Source organism: Marmota monax, unplaced genomic scaffold (assembly GCF_021218885.2).
Source record: "Marmota monax isolate L192 unplaced genomic scaffold, Marmota_monax_Labrador192_F-V1.1 WCK01_AAM20220418_F8-fsc00132, whole genome shotgun sequence".
NCBI lineage: Eukaryota > Metazoa > Chordata > Mammalia > Rodentia > Sciuridae > Marmota > Marmota monax.
Window position 1 is genome coordinate 5,039,742 of NW_026695199.1, and position 22,387 is coordinate 5,062,128.

The following is a 22,387-nucleotide window of genomic DNA, read 5'->3' on the forward strand; positions in this document are numbered from 1 at the left end:
TTCATAAACATTAGTTTAAAAAAACTTTACTCTGTATTGTGCAGGTCATTTCAAATTGTTGTATTTTTATAAAAAAACACTTGAATCATTGAGTTTTGTATTAGAGTGTTACCTGATTTATGGCTCAAATTTTAGAATGCAGTCCATAGGTTCTGTGAAGTTATGTTATTCAGTTTGTTTATTTATGTAAGTATGTGTTATGTTTATATGATATTTCCTAAGTTCAAGATGGTATTCATTATTAAATTTATAAAATTCCTGTACAGATTTCTATTCACATTGACTTAGAGTTAAATCAACATGTGTAGAAACTAGATCTAACCAAACATGTAGAATACAGAGAAGTAAAGAAACTCAAACAGGCTTCATGTTCACATGACTTGAATAAATCTTTGGTAAAAAAAGATTGCATTGACAGTGGTTAATGAAAAAAATGTGTTTCTGAACAATCAGCATTAAGTATTTTATTAGCTTATATTTTCATTCTGTATATATTAAACAGTCACATAGGGTTAGCAAGGAAACACCTTGAGATGATACCTGATTTTGCTGGTGTCATATTGCATCTTCCCAAAAAGAGTATTTGGAAATATTTGTCTTGATAACTTGATATATACTGTTATGTTGTATATATTAATTAGATACTAGCCCCTTTCAAACTAAAATTAATCACTGATACATTAATTAAAGAATGGAACCATGCATTTTTGTTATTTGGACATGGGGCTCTAACATGTATTTGGTTTTGTTAATAACACAAGATATTCTTGTGTGACAAAATAGTCATGAATTCTAGGGTTCCCTCCTATTTTCATTGATAAACAAGGCATTTCTTATCAGGTCCAGGAACCTTAAATTATCCTAGGGACTGCAAGTAAAGAGGAATTTACCAAAATCTAAGAGTATTAAAGGTAAATTCTGATGCCTGATTTGACTTCCCAGCCTTAAGAGGAGATTAGAATTTTTGTTTGATACTCCTAGCAAAAAGATTCAGCAAGGTAAATTCACAAAGCACTATGTAGTCAATTTCCATTCCATTTGTACTGATGTAAACAAGTCTATAAATCCAAAATAGTTGAGACACATTTTGTCAAGAATAACCTTACTCACTTACTTTCTTAATAAAATTAAGAGACTGTAGGTAGATTTTGTTACAATAGAATGTTATAGCACATCTTTTTGTGTTACTCTAATCTGTAAATTGTATTGGTTCATGTGTCCATCCTCGATTAATTTTTAATTCTGGTTTCCTTTGTTATGTGGCTACAATTCACCAAGCAAAACTACCATATTTGCCCCCGTCCATCCTCCTGAATTGGTCCATAGAGAACAATATCCTGACTTCCCAGATACTTATCTGGCTCTTGGCTCTCTAAAGTATCCCCACCTTCTGAAGCTGAATGCTTCTATTTCTGTGGTTGTGAGGTTGATTCTATGCCATCACCAAGCACTCAAAATTGTGAATGATAAATTTCAATGCATAATCAAAAACATTTATGGTCTTTTCCCTTTGTTAGGATCAGACCCATCAAGTATCTTCCACCTGTCAATGACCCACATTGAAAAAATATTTTTTCTGCATCTTTTGTATTTATTTCTTGATATTACTTTTCTAGCTTTTCGTGTCCAGCCAGCCCACACCTCTGACGGTTAGAAATTCCTTCCCTGCACAGGCCAAGGGAGACAATTTTTTGTTAAAAGTGAAGTATAAAATTTATGTAAAGCTTTTTAGTTAAACTTTCCTGATGTTACTTAAAATAATTCATTACCAAATTGGTACAAGATTCTGATTCACAGAATACTTTTGATATACCACAATGCAGCCGTGATGATCGTGTGGTGAAGTATGGTGCATTCATTGCTCCTTTATTTCTCAACAAATATAAAGAAAAATTAGGATAAATTGAAGAAAATCCTTACATATCTTTTTATTGCTCTAAAATCCCTTATTAGATCAATTTCATCAAAATATTGCAAATTGTACCACTAAATCAATCCTTATTGTTAAGAGTCATGTTTATTCCCTAATAGTTTATATATTTAGCTACATGTTTGATGAACATATTTCTGTACATATTATGACATGAAATCATATTGTAAAATTGAGTTCCCTATAGAATATCCTGTGTATACCTGACTCTGACAGATTTTTGATGTCACCTACTGGGTTTGGCAGGAAATTCACACTAGAGGGAGAATTCCACCAGGCCTTTCTCCAGTAGAGATTTGGTCACACTATTTAATAACTCACTTCAGTGTTTTGAAATTTCTGGAAAAAAAAAGCCAAACATGCTTCCTGAAATTGTCCTGGAATTATCCTAATAGGTGGTTTCTGATCCTTTGCCTTATATATTCTATACAAGAATAATTGTACCTTGTTCAAAAAGTCCCTCATTCAAAAATGAAATAGAGATCCAAAAGTTTTTTGAAATCTTGTCAATTTCCATACTTTTCTTAATGTTTTTGTTTTCAAGCCACTGTTTTCTGTTTTCATCTGTGAAATGATATTCACATTCTCAAAAACCACATAGTATATTTCATTTTCTAACCACTGGTATGGCTTTGTTTGAAAAAAAATCTTAAGCAACAACATAAAATAACTTCATATTTGTTACAGGTCCCATATTGTCTTCAGCATGGTTTAAAATTATAATTTTAACTTGATTATGTCTTTTCCATGATGAATGTATTATTCCTGTGTCTCACATGATACATACAGATAGTTCATGTGTTCAGATGACTTTTAGTAATGTAGCCAATTTTATTTGCTATTTAATCTCTCTGATACTCTGCTTAAAGACTCCTTCATCCCTATTATGGGAAATATGCCTTTTGTATTTTATTTATTTATTCATTCATTCATTTTTTAAATTTTGTGCATACTTATATGATTAACTGAAATATCTAATAGTACAAATTAACCACTGAGAAGACTGGTCCTTCTCATTCTACAACAACCTTTAAAATTAAATTTTAAAATTTCATCATAAAAATTGGAATAGTATAATAAACAGAAATTATCTTACCAATAAACTACTTGTTTTTTAAAATTTCAATTTACTTAACTTATGTGTGTTTTAAGGGCTAAAGATAGAGTTTAGTGTTCCAGCATTTGCTTAGTAATTAAGAGGACCTGGGATCTATACTTAGATAACAAATACATATAAATTTGCATGTTTTTGTTGTGTTTTGTTTTCTATTCTTACAACTAAGTGCATATATATGGCACATATTTATAGATATTTAGACACATATTATATATGCCTTTTCATCCTCCAAGAAAATAACAATCTTATTTAATGTTTATCCCTAATTTTCCAAATATATTTGCATAATGGCTGAAAATAAAGTGGGGTATTCTTGTATAAAATGATTGTACTTGTATAACATGAAAAAAGTATATATTTTACATCATTCCTCCATGTTGTATATCTAAATGATTTCCAATTTTTTTATAAATAAATGGTATAAATATGATTACAGCATAACATTTTTGTCTGTATAATTTCCAAAGTGGTGAAGCAAATAGAGCTAGGCATTTTATTTTTGTGTGATACTTTGTAAAATTTTTACTTTCCCATATTAGTCGTACATGTTTTGGAGATTTGTGTGATAATTCACCACATGTATATAAAGCTAAATAATCAAATCAAAGTAATTAGCACCTGTGCCATCTTAAGCATTTTTCAATTGTTTTCTGCTGGGAACATTTCAAACTCTTTCTTCTAGCTATTTAAACCATTCGAAAATTTAGAAAATGTGCATTTTTTATGAGTTTTGCTATATTTTCTAAATATATGGAAATTTCTGAGAATCTAATGGTGTGTGGTGAGAAAGCACATTGGAGCTATAAGAATTCATAAAGGTCTGACAATCACTGATGTGGATATGAATCTTATTTATGAAACTTCATTACCACAATAGCCTTTCTTAAATATTATGATTAGTCTGCTAATCATCCTCTTTCTTGTCCTCTTTTATCTGTTATCTTAACTTTTCTATTGACACTGTCATTATCCCTTTATCTAAATGGAGAAATATTTTACCCAAGTGTTTGGCAGTTTAGACTGTTTGTTTCACTGCTTGTGGAATGAGGGGTGACCATATTGGATTTTAAACTTTGAATAAGATCACATTTTATACTGGTACTAAAGATTTAGCCAAAAAGTCTCTTAAATGATCACATAATGAAGTATAAAAAATGCTTGCTTTCCAACTGTGTTATAAAGGTGTGATATTCATTAAAATACATTAATTTTTTGCTTCATTTTAAGATATATAATTCTATAAAATTATAGATCTGTTCATAATTATAAACTCAGCGCAGCCTACAAATTCAAGTGTTACAAATTAATAAGTATTCATTAAAAATCCACAATTTGCACCCCATGTTACATGTGCAATATATATTTTTTCTATTCTTGTTGTTCAGCAGTTATGCAATGGAGACCCATGATCTCTCAGGGAGTATTCTGGAGGCCCCCTATAGACTTGGGGTAGGCAAGAAACATTTCTGGTCTTTCTGTATCATAACATTTCCCTCACAATTTCTCTTTCTTGTGCACAGTCTACATTTCAATGTGGAATGGAAGATGTTTGGGGCAGAGACTGTTCTATTTTGTTTCTTCACATATTCATCACTTTCCTGTGGTACATGCTAGTCCCTTCTCAATATTCTTTGAGAGAATGACTGGTATTTTTTTATGTGTTGAATAATGAATTTCTACATTTAACTCACCCTATTCTTGAAAGATCTTCTTCTTCTGAAACAAAGATAAAATTCACATATTTGTGATGGTATAGATGTGAAAGATTTAAATATATAGGTCTCTTTGCTCCATCTCCTGTAATTCTGTAAATGTGATTAAGCATTCTGAATGAGGAAGAGAGAATAATTCCTGGTGAAAATGAAAGGATGACAGAACCATCTAAATGGAAACAAGTTTACCTTAGGCAGAGGTTTGACTGGTCTTCAGTGGAGTTCTCCAACAGTATGTACATTTGGTTGGGTTGGGTGAGGAAATTCCAAATCCCAGTAGGTGTGAATAAGCCAGATATCTGCTTTGGCCATTGTCTCTGTCAATGTAGTTGGTCGTCCTGAACATAAAATAGAAGATTAAACCTATAGAACATTGGGAAGTTGTTGTGCAGATAGGAATATGCCTGGTATTGGAAAGAACTTTCAATAATGAAGAAATATATGTTTAAAAGTGTGTGTAGTTTTGCACCTCAGATGAAGCACTAATCTCTAGGAGATATAAAGAGCTCAAACATCTGAAAACCAAAAATACCCAAATAAATGTGCTAAGGAACTGAACAGACACTTCACAGAAGAAGAAATACAATTGCTCAACAAACATATGAAAAAATGTTCATCATCTTTATCTATTAGAGAAATGCAAATCAAGACTACTCTAACATTTCATCTCACCCCAGTCAGAATGGTGATTATCGAGAATACAAGCAACAATAAATGTTGTTGAGAATGTGGGGGAAAATGTACACCCATTTATTGCTGGTGAAACTACAAATTGGTGCAAAGTTTATGAAAAGCAATATGATGATTCCTCAGAAATTTTGGGATAGAACCACCATTTGACTCAGTTATCCCACTCCTTAGTTTATACCCAAAAGTCTATAATCAGCATACTACAATGATGCAGTCACATCAATGTTCATAGTCACTCAACTCACAATAGCTAAACTATGGAACCAACCTAGATTCCCTTCAGCAGATAAATGAATAAAGAAAATAATGTACATATATACATGGAATATTAATCAGTCTTAAGGAAGAATAAAATTATGGCATTTGCAAGTAAATTGATGGATGCTAAGGGAAATAAGTCAAATTCAAAAAATCAAATGCCAAATGTTTTCTCTGATAGGCAGATGCTAATCCTCAATGGTAGGAAAGGGAAGAATGAGGGAACTTTGTATTGTGCAGAGAGGTGTGAGGGAGAGCAGTGGATATAATGATGGGAAAGTTGATGGAATGAGACAGACATTATTACCCTGTGTACATGTATTATTATAGTATTGGTGTGACTCTGAATCATATTTGGCTAGAGAAAGAAATTGTGCTCCATTTGTGTAGAATACATCCAAATGCATTCTTTTCAAAAGATGTGTGTAGTTTGATAAAGCTACTATGTGTACATGGAAAATATACATACATAGTCTATATTTATTATATATATGATGCTTATAATTATATATTTTTCATATATATGTATATAAATATACATATATATCATATAAATCATATAAATATGAGTTTTTGGAGTAGACACTATCTGTAATCTGTTTATTCTTAACAAGATTAATTGCACCAAAATAAGCCAGCCAGTATAGACACAAATATTTAGTTTTTTACCTAAAGTTGAAAAAGTAACACAAATGTAAGCAAACATTAGAGTTACATAACCCATTACTCATACCATGCTAATAAAAGAACATTTCAGCATTTTTTCATCTAGTTTGTATAATTTAGAGAAAACTCTGACCCTTGTTCTGCAAGTGAACTAAAAGGAGTTTAAATATGATTCTGTTCTTTGTGCCTACTACTGCTTTGGATTCATGTTAGGAGCTTGCAAATATTTATTATGCAAAAAATATTTTGAAAAAAGTGCTGGAAATTGTAACAATATGAAATAGAATTTTTTGTTTAGTTTTAATTTTCGTCCTTTTTTTTCTTTGACAGATATTTTAAAACACAAGACTAACAATCTATATTTTTTGTGTTTTAACATTATAGGCCTTAAAGAGCATAAATTTCAAACACTTAGTGAAGGAATTTGGAAGTGCTAAAAAACACAATTAAGAGCCTCCTGGTATGGGATGGAAACAATGTCACACAATGTAGGAGGAATTTATTAGGCAAACTGACAAAAGAGTTTCTAAATAAAGAATCTAATTGAACTAAAGGGAAACAATTTTCTTAGGCTACATGGATCATTGTAATAGAAATATGAGTGTAAGCCCTCAATCTCTGTGTCTACGTTCTTCAAGACAGTAAAGTTTAAAATTAGTTTTCAAAGATAAATAAAATGAGTAGTGCAATGGTAAACTGTATGCAGTTGCCTAGAGAAGTCCTCTGGGCTCTATGTGGTGGGTATATGATTTTCTAGTGTATTTTATACAGAAGTTTTTGACAATTCAGTGTATATTTTTCTGTAACACTCTGAGTTTGATAGATGATTATATTTTATTACATGAAACTACTAACATTTTTTTCTGATTTTATATTGTTATAAGTTCACCTTTATAAAGGTTTAGAAAAGTTAGGACCTTATACTACAAGTCACTTACCTAGTTTTTCATGTAAAACTGATTCCATCTCTTCAAATTAAATGATTCAAACAAAAAATCAAAATAATTTATGTACAGCATATATATATATATATATATATATATATATATATATATATATATATATATATATATATATATATTACCAATTCATTGAATGTCATTTCATCACTTAATCCTGAAAATATAACAGGTGCATAGGAAGAAGGAAAGAGAAGTCCCCCAATACACTTTTCAGCTATGTAACCAGGAGAGAAGTGAAGAGTGTACACAAATGGTTTTTGAAGAATTTCAGCCAGCAGCTCACCACAGGGACAAATGGCATCTGAAAGATTGACATCAAACCTTGACTCTTGTAATTTTGCCTAGAGTTTCTTGTTCAAAACTGCATCTCTACATACGTTCTCCACATAATCAGAAAATTGATTCAAAATTTCATGAAGTATTGAAAAATATTTCCAAAATGTTTTTTTTGCATCTCATTAATCAATGCACTTAGTGATTGAGAAGAAGAAGTCTATATATCTTCTCTTTACAATGATGAAGGATAGATCTCAAATTTAATTGCAGATCATTTGTCACTATCCACAAAAATGAAACCTGAAGGTTGCAAAACAGTCACCTCATGCCCCGTCTGTGTGATCTCCTCCAGTATTGTCTTTATATTGATCCAATGGTTGTATTCCATTGCCCACACCAGCACCTTTCAACAACTTCCAGAACCAAAGTAACTATTCAGCAGTAACAGGAGCAGAACTGCAGTCATTTTCCTAGACATCCTGGTGATATGCAAGGCTTCCTTTCACATTGAATTCCCTCTATTCTTGTTGCTATCTAAGAAAAAAATCATTATTTGGTTAAAAGGTAACTTGTACCCATCAAAGTAAATACACAAGTGAACATTCAGAATATCTGGATTCCAAGTTGAAAAATCAAAGGTTAGGCGACTTCATGCTTGTGTATTTTAATGACTCTTTCATGATATAAATGCATTCCTACAGTTAAGAATTTATGATCCTGCATGTATAATCACCTCTCTTATGTTCAGATTTTTAGAATATAAAAGTAACAATGGCAAGTGAGGTGATCTTGCTTATAGATTTCTTGACTGCAACTAAACTAAATATACAGTTGAAACAATATTTCTTAGGTATCATTTAAAATATATTTGCAGTAAAGTAATTGTTTGCATATAATTCATATAGTATACACACCACCATTTTAAGTGTATATATCAGTTGTTCAATCTCAGAAAAGAATCTTAGAATTGGAAACCTCAGTTAATATTCAATGTGGAAATGTTTTAAATCCAAACCCTCCTAGTACCTCTAATCATCCTATATGCCTCATTGCTAGGTAATATTTAATCAATTTAATCTCTCTATAGATACGTTTATTATGGAGACACTTCAAGTAATTTTTATATAATATATGGGATTTAGTGATTGATTTCAACACTTTTAAATAATTGTTATCAGTTTTGGTGATTGATATCAATACTTACAGTTATGTCTTAAAGATTCATCAATGTTGTAGTATGGGTCAGGCCTTCATTCCTTTTCATGCTATGACAGGGCATTAGTTATGTCAGTGATCTAAGGCATCCATGGAAATCCTTTCTCATCCTGATTTTTGATCTTATAGAATGCAGGGTAGTATCTCTATTTTTTTTTTATATTTTCTAAGAATTGCTTTGTGGCATAATATACAGTCAATTTTAGAGAAGGCCCTATGTGCTGCTGAGAAGAAAGTGTACTCGCTTGGTGAAGGATGAAATATTCTATATATGTCAGTTAAGTCTAAGTTATTGATTGTATTATTGAGTACTATAGTTTATTTGTTCAGCTTTTTTTTTTTTTTTGGAAGATCTATCCAGTGGTGAAAGAGGTGTGTTAAAGTTACCCAAAATTATTGTGTTGTGGTCTATTTGACTGTTGAACTTGAGAAGAGATTGTTTGATGAACGTAGATGCTCCATTGTTTGGGGCATATATATTTATAATTGTTAAGTCTTGTTGGTGTTCGGTTCCTTGAGCAGTATGTAGTGTCCTTATTTATCTCTTTTTATTAACTTGACCTTGGAGTCTTATTTATTTGATATGAGGATGGAAACCCCTGCTTGCTTCCAAAGTCCATGTGAGTGGTATGACTTTTCCCAACCCTTCATCTTCCTTCTGTGGATGTCTTTTCCTATGAGTCTCTTGGAGGCAACATATTGTTGGGTCTCTTTTTTGATCCACTCTGCTAGTCCATGTCTTTTGATTGGTGAGTTTAGGCCATTAACGTTCAGGGTTATTATTTAGACAAGATTTGGATTCCCAGCCATTTTTGTTTATTTTTGGTATTTAACATGACTTGATTTCTCCTCTGATTAGATATTTCAGTCACATTGCTAAGAGTAGCAGGCATAAGTTTATTGAAGGGACAGGAAAAAGGAAAAGGGAACAATTTGAGAGAATGAGTGGTTCTCTCAGGAGAAGGACATGCCCTTCATTCTCTCCAGTTTTTTGGGGGGGACCCAGGGAGCTTTCCAGAGGGTCTTCACAGGTGTTCCTTTGACTTTTGAAAAACAGCAGGCTACCACCCAACCTTTAAATTCCCACTGTGCATGGTTAATTCCAGGAAAATTCTAGGTCACTATGTACCATGCTGACCTGTTCTAATTGGTAAACAGAACAGGTTTAAGGTGAAAGGTTTTTTATCCTTATCTCCCTGTTTTGTAAGGAGGTCTTTGTAAGGATCATAAAATTCCACCTCTCCTTCTTCTCAGGGTAACTTGTATTTTTATTGACATATTGGGTCTGCATTTCTGTGGTAGATAACAACTTCTTTGCTAGGAAATGTAACATAATCTTTTGATTTAAATCAGGCAGGACTGCAGTAATATTTTTTATATAAAAAAATAAAGCATGTGTGAGTCAGCTCAGTGTGTTGTTTGGCCAGTCACAGGTCACTCAAAAAACACACCAAGTCCCAGTTTTGTTCAAATTGAAGAGTTTTTATTCAGCTGGCCAGCCAGTGACTGCTCCCCCTCAGGACCCATAAGTGTCTCTGCAAGAAACAGCCCCGAGCCTGAGAATTTTAGGATATTTAAAGGCAAAAACCATATCTGGATTGATATAGCTGCAAGCAAGCATGTACAGAAGCTGAATTGGGCAGTTAGTGAGACAATGCAATGGGTACATTAGTATTTCCCATGAAATACTAACTCTTTACATTTTTTAATTGTAGATGGACACAATACCTCTTTTTAAATTTATCTTGATGTGGTGCTGAGGCTCAAACCAAGTGCCTCACACATGCCAGATGAGTAGCATAGCAGTAAGAAAGCAGAAGGGAAATGGATCAAAATGACCCTAGTTCAGTACAAGTTAGAGATTGTTACTAATGTGTAGGCAATCAATCTCTGACTAAGTACATTGCCAAGAAAAGTGAAAACCAAAGAGAACAATTTTACATTGTGTATTTACTATATATTACTATTTTGTGTTGCCAAGTATATTATGTTATGTAACTATTAACAGGTACAGAAGCAGGACTTTCCCATGGGAGAAGCATTTCTTACTTGATATGGAGTCTCAGGGTAAAACGCAATCTATTTGGTCATTGCCCGTATAGCCTGGTCCATAACAAGTGGTCCCACTTTATAAAATTATTACCTTATCCTTCTGTGCCCATTGTTAACATTTGTGTGTTCCCTATGAAAGGCAGATCACAATTCATGGTAAAATTGATAATGTTTTTTAATTCATTCCTAAGTTTTCTGCACACTAGCTTTTCCCAACTTTGGCTACTATGAATAATCTTAATTATTCATATTTATGTATTAGTTTTATTTGGATATTTTTATTTCTATTTGGCATATAAGTTAAAATAAAATTTCTAGGTTTTTGTAAGACTTTATTTAACATTTGAGGACCTGGATAACTCTTAACTCTATTTACTGTATCAATTTTCTAATCTAATAAGCATTGCTTGAGTATTTTAATATCTCAATCAATGCTAGCATTGTACTATTATTTTTATTATAACAACACCATTGATGATATAGTGAGATACCTCAATATGGTTTTGTTCTGAATTTCCTTTCCATAAATGTAATATTATTTTTACAGTTGTCCATTGGCCATGGCATATTTTTTTTGGAATTATGTCTATTAAGATTTTTTAATGTCTTTTAAGATCATTTGTTGCTTTGGTGTTATTCTTATTAGTTAGTTCCTATCTGTTTTATATAGTCTTGATATAAATCCATTAATATTTATATGATTTGCAAATATTAGTAATTTTTCTCTTCATTTTTTATTAATAGTGTTCTTTCATGTAGAATATGTTTAAGTTTCATGAAGTGAAATTATTCCATTATAAATTTTTCATACATTTGTACCCTAGCTAAGAATCTGTTACCATACTCAAGGTCATAAATATTTATACATTTTTGTTATTCACTTATATACTAAAACCTCTCTCATGTAAATTTATGAACTACCTTAATTAATATTTATACATGGTATAGGTTGAAGAATCAAATGTATTTTAAAATATTTTTTAGTTGTAGACATAAACAATCTCTTTTTAAAAACTTTTTTAATTGTAGATGGACACAATACCTCTTTTTAAATTTATCTTGATGTGGTGCTGAGGCTCAAACCAAGTGCCTCACACATGCTAGATGAATACGCTACCACTGAGCCTCAATCCCAGCCATGAAAACAATATTTTTATATATTTTTTTATATAGTGCTGAGGATTGAATCCCATGCCTCACATGTGGGATTCTAGTGCTACTCCAGTTAGCTACAGCCCCACCCTCACAAATTGTATTTTATTTACACATGGATCATCAGTTTTTGCACCCACATTTATTCCATAAGACTATTCTTTCCCTTTGTTTGTTTTGTCAAACTTATAAAAATGAATTAATCCATTAAAATTCAGTGATATCATTGAGATAGGATGTATACTCTTATTTATTTTGGATTATTTCTAGTTTCAATTTGGCTTTGGTTCAATTTTGATTGGCTTTTATTTTGGTGTAGTTCCTACTTTTGCTGGTTTTCACTTTTTAAATTTTATTCCCATTTTGTTGACAATGTAGTTCAGGCTTTCTAGTTGTGAATTCTTTTAATTATTGCTTATCTTGGAAGGTTTTTATTTTATCTTCAAATCTAAAGATTAGTTTTGCTGGCTATAAAATTCTTAGTTGACATCCATTTCCCTTCAGAGCTTGATATATGTTGACTGAGTACCTTCCAGCTTTGAGAGTGTGGGTTGAGAAATCATCTAAGATCTGAATTGGTTTCCCCCTTTATGTATGTAATCTGATACTTTTTTGTTGTGTCCTTTAAAATGTAATCCTTATTCTGTATGCTAGGCATTTTCATTGTAATGTACCTTGTTGTGGGTCTGTTGTAATTTTATACATTTAGGGTCCTGTAATCCTTCCAAACTCATTCTATTATTGCCAATATCACCCTAATCCCCAAACCAGGCAAAGACACATCAAAGAAAGAAACCTTCAGACTAATATATCTAATAAACATAGATGCAAAAATTCTCAATAAAAATCTCACAAATCAAATACAAAAACATATCAGAAGATTATGCACCAGGATCAAGTGGGATTCATCCCAGGGATGCAAGGTTGATTCAATATACAGAAATCGATATATATAATTCATTACATCAATAGACTCAAAGATAAAAATCATATGGTTATCTCAATAGATGCGGAAAAAGCATTTGAAATATACAGCACCCTTTCATGTTCAAAACACTAGAAAAACTAATGATAACAAGAACATATCTCAAAATCATAAACTCTGCCTATGCTAAGTCTCAGGCCAACATCATTCTAAATGGAGAAAAATTAAAGGCATTCTCTCTAAAAACTGGAACAAGACAGGGATGCCCTCTTTCACCACTTCTGTTCAACATAGTTTTTGAAACACTGTCCAGAGTAATTAGACAGATAAAAGAAATTAGATGGATATGTATAGAAAAAGAAGATTTTAAATTATAACTATTTGGTGATGATCTAATTCTAGACATAGAAGACCCAAAAAGCTCAACCAGAAAATTTCTAGAATTAGTAAATGAATTCAGAAAAGTGACAGGATATAAAATCAACACCCATAAGTCAAAGGCATTTCTATATATCAGTAGCAAAGCCTCTGAGAAGGAAATGAGGAAAACTATCCCATTCACAATAACCTCAAAAAAAATAAGATACTTGGGAACCAACTTAACAAAAGAGGTGAAAGATTTATACAAGAAAAACTACAGAACCCACAACAGAGAAATCAAAGGAGACCTTAGAAGGAAGAAAGATCTACTTTGCTCTTGGATAGGCAGAACTAATATTATCAAAATGACCATACTACCAAAAGCACTACAGAGATTTAATGCAATTCTGATCAAAATCCCAATGGCATTCCTCATAGAAATAGAAAAAGGAATCATGAAATTAATCTGGAAAAATAAGAGACCCAGAATAGCTAAAGCAGTCCTTAGCAAGAAGAGTGAAGCAGGTGACATCACTATACCAGACCTTAAACTGTACTACAGAGCAATAGTAACAAAAACAGCATGGTATTGCCACCAAACAGACTGGTACACCAATAGTATAGAATAGAGGACACAGAGATCAACCCATAAAATTATAATTATCTTATATTAGACGAAAGTGCCAAAAACTTGCATTGGAGAAAAGATAACCTCTTCAACAAATGGTGTCAGGAAAACTGGAAATCCATATGCAACAAAATAAAATTAAACTCCTATCATTCACCATTCACAAAACTCAACTCAAAATGGATCAAGGACCTAGGAATTAAAACCCAGACCCTGCATCTAATATAAGAAAAAGTGGCCCTAATCTTCATCATGTGGGATTAGGCTCCAACTTCCTTAATGAGACTCCTGTAGCACAAGAATTAAAACCAAGAATCAATAATTGGGATGGAATCAAACTAAGAATTTCTTCTCATCAAAAGAAACAATCTTTAAGGTGAATAGACATCCTGGGAGCCAATCTTTACCCCTCATAAATCAGATAGAGCACTAATCTCTAGGATATATAAAGAACTCAAAAAGCTAAGCACCTAAAAAAAATAACCCAATCAACAAATGGGCCAAGGACATGAACAGTCATTTCTCAGAAGAGGATATACAATCAATCAACAAATATATGAAAAAATGCTCACATCTCTAGCAATCAGAGAAATACAAATCAGAACTACTCTACGTTATCATCTCACTCCAGTCAGAATGGCAGCTATTATGAAGACAACCAACAGTAAATGTTGGCGAGGATGTGGGAAAAAAGGTACACTCATACATTGCTGGTGGGACTGAAAATTGGTACAGCCAATATGGAAAGTAGTATGGAGATTGCTTGGAAATCTGGGAATGAAACCACCATTTGACCCAACTATCCCTCTCCTTGGACTATACCCAAAGGATTTAAAAACAGCATACTACAGGGACACAGTCACATCAATGTTTAAAGCAGCACAATTCACAATAGCTAAACTGTGGGGCCAACCAGATGCCCTTCAGTGGATGAATGGATAAAAAATGTGTGGCATATATATACAATGGAATTTTACTCAGCAATAAAAGAGAATAAAGTCATGGCATTTTCAGGTAAATGGATAGCATTGGAGAAGATAATGCTAAGTGAAGTTAGCCAGTCCCAAAAAGAGTAATGCCAAATGTTTTCTCTGATATAAGGAGGCTGACTCATAGTGGGATAAGGAGGGGAATCACAGGAGGAATAGATGAATTCTTGATAGGGTAGAGGACTGGGAGAGAAAGGGAGGGGGCAGGGGATTAGCTAGGATGGTGGAATATGATAGACATCATTATCCAAAGTACATGTATGAAGACACAAATTGGTGTCAGCATACTTTATATACAACCAAGGTAAGAAATAATTTCAAAGAAGAGCTGAAAGTATTTTCAAATATGAAATTGAATTTTTTTTCAATCATTTTTTTAATTGATGGATATTTTAAAACATGAGAGTAATAATTTGCATTCCATGGAATGAATTGCAAAACTGTAGTGAAAGGACTGTAGAAGTGTTAGAAAACACAATTAAGAACCTCCTGATATGTAATGGAAACACTGTCATGCAACTGAGACGGAATTCATCAGGCAAAATGAAAAGACGATTTCTAAATGAGAAATCTAATTGAACTAAAGGGAAACAATTTTCTTAGTGTTACATGTATAGTTGTACTAGAAATATACATGTAAGTCCTCAGTCTCTGTGTCTATGTTCATCAAGACATTTAGTGAAGTTTAAATTTATTTTTCAAAGATAAATAAGATGAATAGTGCAAAGGTAAAATTTGTATGCAGTTGTCTAGAGAAGTCCTCAGAGCTCTATGTGTGGAGTATATGCGTTCCTTGTGTGTCTTATACAAGTGATGGCCATAGGTTTCTAACACTTTAATGTACATTTTTCTGTAGTACTCTGAGTTTGATCTCTGATTTTTTTCTTTTATTACATGACACTACTAAAAGAAATTCCTCTGACTTTATATTCTTGTAAGATCACTTTCAAAAAGGCCCAGGAAAGTTAGGATTATATACTACAAATAACTCTCCCAAGATCTCACTGTAAAACTGATTACATTTTTTGTATTAAACAATTCAAGCCAAAAATCAAAACAAAACACATAAAGCATATTTTTTACCCTTTCAATGAATGTCATTTGATCACTTAATTCTGAAAATATCACAGGCACACAGGAAAGAGAAAAGAGAAGTCTCCAACTATACTTTTTTTTTTTAATGTGTAACCAGGAGAGAAGTGCAGACTGTACACAAATAGTTTCTGAACAATTGTGGCCAGAGGCTCACCACAGAGAAAAATGTCATCTGTAAGAACAACATCAAACCTTGATTCTTGTAGTTTTCTCCTAAGTTTCTTGTTAATACTACATCTTTTTATATATTCTCTACAAAATCAGAAAGTTGACTTGCATATTCTTGTAATATTGACTAATATTTTCAAATTTTTCATGGGGGCAATTCATAAACCACTACATCAAGCAATTGAGTGCAAAGATTCTCTGCATCTTTTCTTGATAATAATGGATAGATCTCAGATTTAATGGTAAATAATTTATACCATCCACAAAAACGAACTTTGAAGATTTCAAAACAGTCACCATATGCCTCCTCTGTGTAAACTCCTCCAGGATTCTCATTAAGTTGATTCAATGGCTGTATTCCATTTCCCACACCAGTACTTTTGTACAACTTGAAGAACCAAAGCGAGTACTCAGCTGTAGCAGCAGAAGAAGTACAGTCATTTTTGTAGAAATCCTGGTAAAATGCAAGTCTTCCTTTCACATTGAATTCTCTCTGCTTCTGCTGATATACAAGAAGAAATCTTTACTTAGTTAAAATGTAATTTATACACATTAAATTAAATACATAAGTGAACAGTTTAGATATCTGGATGCCAAGTAGAAAAATCAAAGGTTAGGTGACCTCATTTTTACATATGTGTAATGATACTTTCATGATCATAAATGCTGTCCTGTAGTTAGGAATTGATGGTTTTGCATGTGCATTAATGCTAAGGGTTTTAGAGTGTGTGGAACAATGGCAAGTGAGGTGATTTGTGCTATAGAGTCCTTGACTAGAACTAAAGTAAACATATTGTTGAATCTACATTTCTTGGGTATCATGGTTTAACAGATTTTTTTCAGTAAAATCTTTGTTTTCATATAATTCAAGGAAAATACTCATGATTTTAAGTATGCATTTCAATTGTTTAATCTCAGAGGAGAATCTCAGAATTGTAATCCTCAGTTAATATTCCATGCGGAAGCATTTTAGCAATTCAAATTCTCCCAGTACCTCTAACCATTCCATATCCCTCATTCCTATTTAATTTTACTTAATGTCCCCAGCATAATCATATCATAAAGATATGCTTATGCTGGGGACATTTCAATTAATTATTATATAATATATTGGTTTTTGTGATTTATTTCAACACATTTAAATAATTGTTATGTGTTTTGGTGATTGATATCAATACTTGTAATTATGTCTTAAAGGTTCGTCCACATTGTGGCATGTGTTAAGATTTCATTCCTTTTTATTCTGCGACAAGGCATGAGCTATGCCACTGAGCTGAGGCAGCCATAGAAGTCCTTCTCATCCTATTTCTGTGGTAATGCCAGGGTGTTTTAGACATGTTGCTAAGGTAGCAGGCAGGATTTAATTGAATGGACTGGAAAAGAGAAAAGAGGACACACTCAAGGAAGTGAGTGGTCCTTTCAAGAGAAAGACAGCATGCCCTTCCTGCCCTCCAGTTTTTAGGACATCCAGGGAATTTTCCAGAAGTGTCTGCCCAGGTCTACCTTTGACTTTTAAAAGACAGCAGGATGATATCAGACTTTTTAATTCTCACTGTGCAATTTAACTTCCCAGGGAATTCTAGGTCACTTTGGACCATGTTGACCTGTTCTAAATACACCCTGTTCCTAAACAGATTTTCAGGTTACAGGTAAATATCCTTATCTCCCTATGTTTTGTAATCCGGTCTTTCTTAGGGTAAATAAAAGAACATGTCACTCCCCATAGAGTAATTGGTACAATTATTGGCATTTTGGGGCTTGCATTTCTCTGGCAGATAAGAGCTTCTTTGCTGAGGAATGTAACATACTGTATTGATTTAAACCAGGCAGTGTTGTAATTATTTATTTTTTTTAAAAAAGCATGTGGGAGTCAGCCCAGTGCCTTATTCCATAGAATTATTACTTTAACTTCATGTTAACATTTGTGTGTTTTTTCTATCAAAGCCAAATAACAATTCATGGAGTAAAAGATATTACATTTGTTTGTTCATTCCTAAATTTTTGCAAACTAGTTTTTTCACAGCCTTTGGCTACTATAATTAATTGTATTTATTAATATGTATGTAATAGTTTTATTTGGATATGTTTTCATTTTTATTTGGTATATAGGTCAAAGTAAAATTTTGAGGTCTTATGAAAATTTTATGTTTTACCTTTGAGAGTATGTATGACTGTACTCTAGTGACTGAACCAATTTCTATTCTAACCAGCATTGCATGACTATTTTAATATCTCACATCGCTGCCAACATTTTATTATTATTTTTATTATAACCATTTTATTGGTGCTGTAGGGAGATACTTCATTATGGTTCTGTTCTGAATTTCCTTCTAATACTTCCAATGTTATTTTTAGGTGTCCATTGGCCATTTGAATATTTTTCTTGGAGTTATGTCTATTCAGATCACTTGGTCATTTTTTTTCTTTAGTGATATTCTTAATTTTTAGTTGCTAACTTTATGTATTCTTGATGCAAATACATTATCAAATGTATGATTTGCAAATATTATTCATTTTTCTGTTCATCTCATAGTGTCCTTTAATATTAGGCAGAAAGAGTTAAGGGCAGAGAAGGGATGTGGGAGTAGAAAGGAGAGCAGAATGAATCAAACATTAGTACCTTATGTGCATATATGACTACATGACTGGTATGATTCCACAGCATGAACAAACAGAAGAATGAGAAGTTATACTCCATTTATGTATGATGTATCAAAGAATATTCTATTGTCATGTATAACTAATTTGAACAAATTAAAAAAAAATAAATAAAAAGAGCATAGGCAGAAAAAAAAAGAATACAAGCAACAATAAATTTTGGCAAGGATATGGGAAAGCATATCCTAACATATTGCTATTGGGACTGCAAATAGATGCAACCATTATAGGAATCAGTATGGCGTTTACTCAGAAAACTTAGAATGGAATCACCATTTGACCCAGCTATCCCACTTCTGGATCTATTCCCAAAGGAACTAAAATCAGCATACTACAGAGATGCCGCAGCATCAATATTTTTAGCACCTCAATTCACAATAGCCAAAATATGGAACCCAGCTAGATGTCCTTCAACAAGTGAATGGCTAAGGCAAATGTGGTATGGATGCACAATGGAATATTACTCAACCTAAATGAAGAATGAAATTATGAAATTTACAGATAAATGGATGTAGCTGAAGAATATTGTGCTAATTTCAATAAGCCAATACCAAACAAATAAATGTGCAATGTTTTCTTTCATATGTGGATGCTAATTCACAATAGGGGGGCTTGGAAAAAAATAGAGGTACTTTGGAATAGGCAGAGGGGAATAAAGGAGTGAGAGGGGGCATGGGTATAAGAAAGATAGCATAATGAACTCAATATTATTACCATGTGTACATATATGATTACAAAAGCAGTATGATTCTACAAATTGTACAACCAGAAGAATGATAAGTTATATACCATATGTATGATGTGTCAAAATGCATTCTACTCTCATGTATAAATAATTAGAACAAATTAAAAATCATTTAATCCAAATCTGTGTGGTTTCTCGGTTCTATAATCTATTGTACATCCATACTTACTTATTGTACATCCATACTGTACCTCCTTTAATTTCTGTAGTTTCATAGTTCAAAAGATCTGACCAGAATATTTGTAGAGGAGGAAAACTTTATTTAAGTGCTCACACTTTCAGAAGTCCATAAAAGGCTGGCTCCATTTCTTGGGGCTTGAGGTGAGGCTGAACATCATGGTGGCAGAGTGTGGCAAAGGGAAGAAGCTCTTATCATAATGAGAAGGCAGACAGTCTCTACTTTACAGAAACAAATACATACCTAAAACCATGCCCCTACTCCCACCTCCTCCAGCCACACCATGCAACTTCAGTTACTATTAAGTTAATCCCTACCAGGGGATAAATTTATTGATTGGTTTATGACTCTTATAACCCAATCATTTCTCCTCTGAAACTTTTTATATTGTCTCACATGTAAGCTTTTGGGGGCTAGCTTACATACAAACCATAATAGTACTTTATTCCTTTCTGTTGTATTTTCAATGGGATGGTTGCCTTAAATGCATGTGAAACTCTTCATTACAAATAGGGTAAAATATAACTCGTCTTTGTGTAGTAATCCTTTATTCTGGAAACTTGCTGTTTTTCTTCTTTAAACAAGATTTTTATCCAAAATTTTCTAAAGCATTTTATATGTAGGATTATGTTTTCTGCTAAAGGGGGATTTAATTTTTCTTTAAAATATGGCTTCCTTTTACTGCATGCTTTTGAAACCAATCTTGAAAAATCAGGATCACATTCTTATTCCCCTATGTTAAAGATCAAAAACCTGAGAAATGGCGAGGAAAGGAGAAGTTTTCTTTAAAGAATGGGACAAAGAAAGAGAGGGAGAGAGAGAGAGAGAGAGAGAGAGAGAGAGAGAGAGAGAGAGAGAGAGAGAGAGAGAAGGAGAGGAAGAGAGAGAGAGAGAGAGAGAGAGAGAGAGAGAGAGAGAGAGAGAGAGAGATATCCTTGGTGGGGGGGGCGGTCAGACAGAACTGGTGCCAGATGGAGTATGGGTGTTCTGCCCATTTGTTGATTTTAGGTTTCCTGCCTTCCCATGCCCCTTTTTCCTCTTAATTTGCCCATATGTTGACCAAAAGGTGGAAATGACCAGAGGCAGGGATATTCATTAACAATTCCTTGCTGGGAGGAACAATTCTTATGAGACCAGGTATTCTTGGGAACAGGTTGCAAAGAGAGGGAAGTGTTCTGGAGATATCATCATTATGTTTACTTTTGAATTAAACCTCATCTGCCTGACCTAATCATACATTATCTACACTATCTGCCCACTGTCTTTGTTTCATTCCCCCCAGTCTGATTAATGAAACCCTTACTGGTTTAACAGGAAATTGACAATGACTGCCCTGGCTGCTTCAGGCTTTTCAGAGGCAACATGGGGCAAGAAGTTCAGGTTTCCCTTTTAGGAATGATTCAGGGAGGTTGCTGGGTTTCTGTAACAGTCTAATTTAGAAAGAACAGGTAGTTAGCTGGGCATGGTGGTGCACATCTGTAATCCCAGTGATTCGGGGAGGCAGAGGCAGGAGGTTTTCGAGTTCAAAGCCAGTCTCAGCAATTTAGTGAAGTGCTAAGCAACTCAGTGAGATCCTGTCTCTAATAAAATACAAAATAGGGCTAGGGATGTGGCTCAGTGGTTGAGTGCCCTTGAGTTCAATCCGTGGAACCCAAATAATAAGGAGGAGGAGGAGGAAGAAGAGGAGGAGGAGGAGAAGAGGAAGGATGGAGGAGGAGGATGAGGAGGATGAGGAAGAGGAGGAGGAGAAGGAGGAGGATGAAGAGGAGGGTAGAAAAAGAAAAGAAAGAATAGGTTGTAAAATCATCTGGGAGTTGGGTGCTTCTATGAGAGAAACAAGAAGACATGAGTACCAGAATGAGATTTATACAAAAGAATGTAGTAGCATCTGAAACATATCTATGAATATCATGATGATGAGAGAAACCAGTAATTTTAGATTAAGAGGTACACAAGATAAGAAGTTTTTCCCCTGAGGAGGCCAGGAAAGTTGTAACTTCTATTTTGGAATGTTAATCTTTAAGGATGTGAGTTACCTTGCCAGAGTTTTCCAGACTATAAACACAATACTTAGTTTTTATAATGTCACAGATGCCCTCATAAGATGTTCACTTGTAAAGACAATCAGTGAGAAAACTCACATAAACAAAAGGAGAGACTATACTGAGGAGACAAGCAGGAATCTAAGAAGTTGTGATGGGAAAACAGCAACCACTTAGGAGCTGAAGGCATTTTACAAAAAGGTATAAAACAATCTGCAAGTGCAATCCCAGCTCCTAAGAAGGGGCAGGGAAAACTGACATGCAAGCACCAGTTAAACTGGGAGATAGCAGGCAAACAGATAATAACCACAAACTAGTAATCTTAATTGCAGAGGAAACTTAGAGTTCTTATAAATTTTATATCCAATGCAAGAGGTAGATTTCAAAATGCCTTTTTCTGCATAAAAACTAGCTATACAGAAGATTTTAATATAGATCTTATCATTTCTTAGGGTGTTACCAGGAGCCATCTTTAAAAGGGCACAATTGTTATGAAGTAACTACTCTTGGATCAGAAAACAAGAAGCATTACTAATACTGGGTACCTGGGGACACTTGCTGTATGACAG

General features: G+C 33.3%; 1 pseudogene; it reads right to left on the bottom strand.

Moving 5' to 3' along the window:
* Nucleotides 1-7,442: 7,442 nt before the first annotated feature.
* Nucleotides 7,443-8,137, bottom strand: LOC124082256 (UDP-glucuronosyltransferase 2B17-like; annotated as a pseudogene).
* Between the last annotated feature and the right edge of the window lie 14,250 nt (nt 8,138-22,387).